This window comes from Marmota marmota, unplaced genomic scaffold (genome assembly GCF_001458135.2).
Source record: "Marmota marmota marmota unplaced genomic scaffold, marMar, whole genome shotgun sequence".
NCBI lineage: Eukaryota > Metazoa > Chordata > Mammalia > Rodentia > Sciuridae > Marmota > Marmota marmota.
This window is the reverse complement of record NW_026006039.1, coordinates 65,353-73,863: the sequence shown is the minus strand read 5'-3', so window position 1 is coordinate 73,863 and position 8,511 is coordinate 65,353. Positions and strand designations below refer to the sequence as shown.

The 8,511-nt window shown below is 34.5% G+C and overlaps 1 pseudogene; it reads left to right on the top strand.

Moving 5' to 3' along the window:
* The first annotated feature begins 343 nt into the window (after nucleotides 1-343).
* LOC107161073 lies at nucleotides 344-990 on the top strand (annotated as a pseudogene).
* The last annotated feature ends 7,521 nt before the right edge of the window (nucleotides 991-8,511 follow it).

Below are 8,511 nucleotides of genomic sequence, written 5' to 3'. Positions count from 1 at the left end.
ATGGAGACAGCTGAGTGGCCCTCAAACCCCGTAGTTGATAAATGGGATCCTGAGACAGGACCTCAAAGATTAGCATGCCCTGTACTTGAACAGGCAGGAGGGCAGCGAATTCACCGTGCTTTAGATTTTAAAACAGTGAAGCAGTTAAAGGAGGCTACACCCCACCTGCCTCCAGCTACCACTCAATTAATCCCATCAGGAATTAATTCACTGATTGGGTTGACTCTCAGAACCCAATCATTTCTCCTCTGAACCTTCTTGCACTGTCTCACACATGAGCTTTAGAGGACACCTCACATTCAAATCACAACAATGACAGTAGAGTGTATTCTGACATACATGCATGGAGCCACACCCTGCTTTGTATGAAGATTTACTGTGCCTTCTTTAAATGCATTCAGTGCCCCAGAGTTTGAAATCCATGGCATAGCTGTACTTTCAGGGACAATAGAAGACATTTTCACTCCATTGAAAAGAGTTCAGACATTGATTGCTTCAAGACCACAAGCATCATGACAAATTCACAAACACTTATCAGGCTTTCATTTCATGAAATGCTATAAAATTGGAAGGTATTATCAAGGCTTGGTGCCCATTCTTTCGAATACAAAGTCAGTGATGACCTTTCCTTTGGTCTTCATGTCCCATTAAGGAGCATCTGCCTTCTAAAGCTACTCACAGTGCTTATTCAGTCAATGGCTTCATCTCTGGGAGGTGCCATATTGGGGATTCTTGTTTTTTTTCTTATTAATGTAAAAACTCACATTTTGGTCTCAAATTTGTAGGGAATTTCAATCTTTCCTTAAGGTTTTCAAAATTATCCAGCAAGAATAGGACTTAAAACTGACAAATAATTTCAGAGGAACCCATCTGAATTACCATGGGGCCACCATCTCTTGGGGAATAATCAATGCTACTTATGAGTTCTTGTTAAAGGTTATATTTTTTAAAAAAAGGTCATTGGTGAAGTGCCATTTGTCAACTAAATAGATATAATAATGAAATTTGGTCTAATTTCTAATTCACTCAAATATAAGTTGATGTGATTGGGTCCAGGACACATGAATATGGGCAGAGTTATTTTCCTTAAGCATCAGAAAATTTTTTAAAGGTTTCAATAGGAAATTTTAATTGTTGTTATTGTCGTTGTTTTCATCATTACCCCAAAGCTTGAGGTTAACCACCGGGTAAATACCTGTCTATCTGATGGTCTTTGACAGGGTAATCTAATAGCAAAGCTATGATTCTTGTTCCCAAAAGAGGCTTTGAGCCTTGGATTGAAACAGAAATGGCCATGGTCAGCCAGAGAAAATGCTCTAGGGCTCTAGGACTTCTCAGGCTTACTTTTTTCCATTTGTACTTTCTCTATTTTCAGGAGAATTTGCAAAGTGTAATATTCATTGAACTCAAACATAGATACAGTAGGGCAAAGGAACAGAACAAAGAAAAAATACTAGAGATAAGCATTTCATGAGGAATTGTTGATGTTAGTTTTGAAGCTATAGACCTTTTTTGATAGTTTATTATTCAAATTATTTCTGCTCAGGCATAGTAGAATCAAGCAGCTAATGAAAATTCTCATTTTAATTTCTAGAATTAGAAAATGTTGGGGGCTGGGGATGTGGCTCAAGCGGTAGCGCGCTCGCCTGGCATGCGTGCGGCCCGGGTTCGATCCTCAGCACCACATACAAACAAAGATGTTGTGTCCGCCGATAACTAAAAAATAAAAATATAAAAAAAATAAAAAAAATTAAAAAAAAAGAAAATGTTAGTTTACTTCTGAATGTGACCCTTAAACCTTCCAAAACATCCTTGTGTTAATTTTACTGATTTCTTTGTAAAAGATGAGAGGACTTAAATGTTTTTATAAGTATTTCATCCTGTTTAGAAGATGAAATAGATCATAATCTTTTTATCTTGGTTTCTTGAATTATTGGTGCCAACTTAGCAGAGGGCTTTGGAGGTTTGAGTTCCACCCCCCCTTGAGAAGTAATGTGTCTTATTCAAATATCCTGCTCTCTTAAAACTACTTTTAAAAAATAAACACTCCCATAAAATTTTATTTTGAATGTGTGTTAATATAAAAAAGGAACTTTTAGTCAGTCCTTCACTTCATGTACCCCTTATTTCATGCTAGGGATATTGCTTTGTAATGCACTGCTAAGATCATAAAGTGAAAGAAATAGATATAGGTAACTCTGACAGAAGCAAAGATGTTGGGGGTAGAAAAAATATGTCAAGTATGGGATCTAAATAAAAATTCTTACAAGAAAAGCAAATAATCATTTAGTACAATGAATTTCCTTTCAATACCCAATACTACAAAACAAATGAATTTTCCTTTAGAAGTGATAGAAACAAAAAAAAAGAGTTTTTCTTGAATCCAGAGAATGGTAAACCATGCTTTTTACATGCGATATCTCAGATAGCAACTAATTCCATGAATCTTTCTTACTTCTCACCTCCAGAAAAGAAAGTCAATTGTCTTAGTCTGTTTCTGATGCTATAATAAAATATCTTACCTGGATAATTAATAAACAGCATAAATGTGTTGTTTGAACTTCAGGAGACTAGGAAATCCAAGATCAAGGATCCAATAAATTCAGTATATAACGAAGCCTTGCTATCTGGCATCTTCCAATGGCATACTCACATGGCAAAAAGGGCAGAAATCTGTGTCTCACATGCCAGAAGAGTAAAAAGAACAAACTTATACTGTCAAGCTCTTTATAAGAGCACTAATAAGAGGGGCAATGACCACATGTCCTAATTACCTTCAAAAGAATTTTTAATACTGCTGCAATTGAGAATTAAGTTTAAAAGAATTTAGAAGGGCATAAACATTGAAACAACATCAAAATAAATTTGTATTGTTTAAAGCCACAAAGTTTGTGGTAATTTGTTGTAGTATCAATAGAACACTGCCATACCAACCAATTTTGTAATAAATCAACAAGCTAATTCTAAAACTAATATGTAAATACAAAATACACAAAACTGTATTAAAACAGAAAAATAAATATAGAAGAATTAGATTAGATTAGATCAGATTCACTATAAAACTTCAGTAATCAAAACACTGCCATACTAACCTAAGCACAGACAAGTCAAGAGAAGAATGCAGGATCCAAAAATAGATCCATACATATAGGAATATTATTTTTTAAAGATGCTAATATTATTTAATAAGTAAAAAATAGTCTTTTCAACAAACGGCATTGGTATTGCTATATGTGCTATGGAAAAAGTTGAAACTCAACTTCTTCCTTACACCAAATCCAAAGATTAACTTGAAATGAATAGACCTAAAATATAAAGCATAAAAGTTAAAACTACATGGCTTCTAGAATAAAATATAAAAGCATAAAAACCTTGGAATAGGCAAACATTACTTAAGACACTATTTATTTTTAAAAAATTATAGATTGGAATTTTTAAATTAAAAACTTTGTCTCTTCAAAAGACACCATAAAGGAAATACAAGGGGAAGCCATTGTTGAATGCATATCTGGGATCACTGTGATAGAAATAGTATAAATATGTTTTCAATGAACAAATAAAATGACCTTTAGATATTTTTGTTCTTGTTAAGAATAATGAAACCATCCACATTTGTATGAATAATATCTACAAATTGTTAGGCAGATGAATTAAGTTGTTACAGAAGTTTATAAATTGATGTAAAGTATGGATGCTGAGTACTCAAAATGGGCACTGTGCTGGATATCAAATTTTCAACTACAAATCTCCCTTATCCTTCTCTGTGATGTTGGGTTTGCTAATTTAAAGCTACATTTTTTTCTTTGCAAGATGCCTTCCTATTAGGATCTAATCAATGAGAGTCATCATGAGCTATGGAACAGACAAGGTAAGAAGAAAGTTCCTCACCTTCTTTTGCTTTTTTGAACAAAAAATATTTGTACCTATATATGAGGTACAATGCAATATTTTGATTCATGGGTATATTAGGAATCAACAACTTAGGATAATTAACTGTATCCATTATCTTAAATTTTTATCATTTATTTATGGTGAGTACATTCAAATTCTTCTAGCTATTTTAATTATTATTAGTTGTATTTATTCTGCCATGCCATAGTACACCACAACTTACTGAATGACAACATTATAATTTTGGATCACCCTCTACCAACATTCTCTCATATCTCCAGGATCTACAATTTATACAATACTATACAATCACCTTTTTTAGATTCCACTTCTGAGAGAGTTCATGCAACATTTGTCTTTCTGTGCACTTACTGTCCTCAAGGCCCATCCCATTATTGCAAATGAGAGAATTTCATGTTTTTTATGGCTAATAGTATTGCAGTGTGTGTGTGTGTGTGTGTGTGTGTGTGTGTGTGTGTGTGTGAGAGAGAGAGAGAGAGAGAGAGAGAGAGAGAGATTTTCTTTATGTGTTGATGGACATTTAGATTAATTCCATATCCTGACTACTGTGAATAGTACTGCACTAAACATGATAATGCAGGTATTTTTTGACATATTGATTTTGTTTTCTATAGGTATATACCAACTAGTTGTTTGGAGGGAAAAAACTAAAAATAGTTACTATACTCTTTCTCTTTGTATTCCTTTGAACATGACCCTGTAATAGCATATGATAAGGTGAGCAGCACCCAACCAGTGTAGGTTCATGCTCAGGAGGTGTGAGCCACCTGGGAAATAAAAAATATGAAATAATCAGTAAGAAATAAAGACAGAGCCAGAAATCAGTTATGAAAAGGGGAGCACCTGATGTGTCTTTTAGTCCTGATAGGAGCTAGAACTAAACAACTGAAAAAGGACCCTGATTCTTTATTTAAGGGGGAGTACCTCAAAGGCAGGTTTCAGTGGGAGGAGTTTTGATTCTTGCTTGCTTTTCTGTGGGGCAGAGGTCTTGCAGTAAACATATTGATTGGCATTTTGGCAAGCCACACCCATCTCCAAGAGGCTCTGTGGCTCCAGCAGGTCACCCCATCTCTGGTGCTGTCCTGAACTTGTGAGGGAGCTGGGTAAGACACCATGTGAACCAGGCATTCTCAAACCAGCAGGGTTGTTACTGGAAGTTCCTGATAACAGGCTTTCCTGCCTAATGGCTTCAACATTGCTTTAGTTCGCGCAAAGTTTACAGATGGCTTCCCGTAATAGCACCTAAATCAAAAAACAGCAATAATCCCAATCTTCAGCTCTTTGGGTGTTCTTATGGGTCAGATACCATAAAGAGATAAGATCAATGGAATAGAAGGAGATGGGGGTGGGGAGGAAAAGGGAAGGAAATGTAGAATTAATTTAACAAAACTATGCCATGCACATATATAACTATATCACAGTGAATCCACTTTTATGTGTATCTATAAAGTGCCAATCAAAAATAAACAGTGAAAGGAAGACCAGTAAAGGAAGGAGAATAGTGGGAGCGATGAAGGGAGGGAAGGAAGGGGAACCTGAACTGAAATGGAGTAAATCAAATTCCACACATATTTAATTTTTGTCCAGATGAACACAACTATTATGTATAACTATAATGCACTAATAAAAGAAAAATATTAAAAAGGAAAAATGCAGGACCTTATCTCAGCCTTTTGAGAGTGCACAGTCAGCAAGAGAAAGGGAAGACATTTACACTGAGTGAGTTGTAATGGTGACTAAAATTTCTCATCATAAAAAAGATAAAATAAAAAGTTAATGGAACTACAAAGATAAATTGATAAATATATCATCACAGTTTATGGTCAATTCACTTTTTCCTCATTATTATTTCACCAAAAATTAACAAGCATCTTCTAATATATGCATTTTGTAAGGGCATTTACATTTGAATCATATTATCCATAAAATAATCCTAAGACATTAGGCCCCTGCAGAATGGCCAGGTCTGCATAAAACATGAGGGGCAAGTGTATTCTAAAGGCATTTTCAAGAGAAGGTCCAGTTTGACCACTGCTCTAATCCAAGGTCTGGTGGGAAGGTAGCAATCAAGGGAGTACCCAGGAAGGAGCAGCTTAGTTGGTGCTATAGATTCCAGGGCATGCCATGGTTCATGGATCGCCACCCAGGAGCACAAGAATTCTTACTTCACTTCACCTGGACGGCAGAAGCAAGGTACTTCCTTCAAATTGGCCCACTGTAGGCTACCCATGGCATGAACAATATACTGGGCATCAGGACCAGAAGTTGGCTATTGGGAGCATTCCACATTGAGGAAGTGCAGGATTTTAGCCATTTGTTCAGAGACATGAATGTAACTCTAGCAGAAGCACCTGGAACAGGGCTTGTTTGTGCAGTGGAGTTTGGAATTTCTTAATAAATGCCAACAATGCACGAGTCACTACCCTGTGATACAGATAACTGAGAAATTCTGTTTTAGGGTTCCTATCCTTCTCACAAGAATTTCAGGGTCAAATGATTCCTGGCCAAGAAACAAAATAAAAAATCAACCTATCCCACATGAAGGTATTCGAATGAAAACTGATAATAAATTCAGATACAACTCCAAGAGGAGATACTGGAAGAGAATCAAACTGGGTCTATAAGGAATTATATCTGAAATGGCACACATATTTTATGCTGTATCAAGGTTATGATCATTTTATCATATCAAGCTGAAAATGTCACTGCTGCTCAGACAGTTGGGAATATTTAACTGGAAATGTCACTTTCTTTGGCCATGAGGGTCCTGTAGTACTGGTTTCAGTTGGTTCAGTAATAAATATGTGAAACTTCATTAAAAATTTGGCACTTTTTGTGGAACTGGAAAAATTGTTTCTAAATATACATGGAACCATAAAGAGTTAAACTAGCAAAATACTTCTAAATAGGAGTCCCCTATCCTACTGAATATTGAGACTCTTAATAAATATATAATAATTGATATAGGCTGGTATTGATGCAGGAAAACACAAATTGAACAATGTAGCAGAATACAGGTCTCAGATACATACATGCATATTCTCCCCCACTTTTCTTCCTCCCTCTCCCTCCACATAGAACTTTAACATATGAAAGATTTTATAGCATCTATGGAAAAGAAATAAACATTTTAAATAATTATGCTAGAATTTGGTTAACAATTTGGAAAATTAATTTGGATCCCTACCCTCCACCATTCACACACATTAAATCCAGATGGATTAAGGATACAACTTGAAAACTTGTAGGAAAATATGACTTTCTGACTTTGGAATGGATAAGGATTTCTTTTCAAAGACATTAAAGAAAAGATTAATAAGGTCTTCAATGTTGAAGTTAAGAGCTTCAGATTATCAAGAGTAATTTTTTAAAAGTAATAAACCAGAACTCTGATTGGGCAAAGTGGGGGAGGGGAGGAAACATAGGGGCAGGAAAGATGGTAGAATGAGATGGACATCATTACCCTATGTGTATATATGACTACAGATATGGTGCAACACTACATTGTGTACATGTATGACTGCACATATGGTGTGATGCTACATTGTGAACAACCAGAGAAATGAAAAGTGCAATTATGTGCAATGAATCAAAATGCATCCTGCTGTCATATACACCTAATTAAAATAAAAATAAAAAAGAGGTGAGGTCTGGTGGAAGATGGGAAAAAAGTAATAAACCAAAAAAAACTGAGAGAAAATTTTTGTAGGACAAAAACAATACAGAAAAAATTCAGGTACAAAGATATTCTATAAATATGGAAAATAACTAGCAATGCAATAGAAAATTGGCAGAATCTACAAGAAGGTTTTGCAAAGATGGGAAACTATATATTGCAATAACTAAAATTAAATTATGTTCAACCTCATTAGTTTTTAGGAAAATGAAAATTAAGGCCACAGATATAGCATTTATACTCTTTTAATTGGCAGTAATGATAATTAGTGAAAAATAAATGAAATATAGTTACACAAAATACATTGGATAAAATTGATTAGCAAATGTTAGGTAAAAAGAGTTCCCAAAACATATTTAAAGTTAAAGTATGAGACCCTTTGTATAAGTTCAAAAACAAGTAAACTTTAAACATATTATTTAGGCATTCCCATGTGTATGTGAATGGTTAATATATATATATATATTATACTATACATATTAATATATATACCTATATATTACATGTAAGGAAGTGATATATATCAGTAATTAGTACATATTAGGGAGTTATGTATATATTATACTTAATAACATATATTACTAAAAGAAGTATGTGAGGAATGCAAAATTCAAAACCATGATTATGTAGCTGGGGCGGTAGCTCAGTGGTAGAGCATTTGCCTACTACATGTGAGGCACTGGGTTCAATCTTCAGCCCCACATATAAAAATAGATAAATCAAATGAAGGTATTGTGTTCATCTACAACTTTTTTTTTTAATTTTAAAAAAAAAGAGCCATGATCACTCTGAGTTAGAAAGAAAGAAGGAAAGAACATAAAAGCAAAGTTACTAAGCTACTAGTAACTTTCTAGTCATTGAACTGATGGTGGGCTCAAGAGATATCATGCTATTTAATATATTGAAAAGCAAACAATTATGAT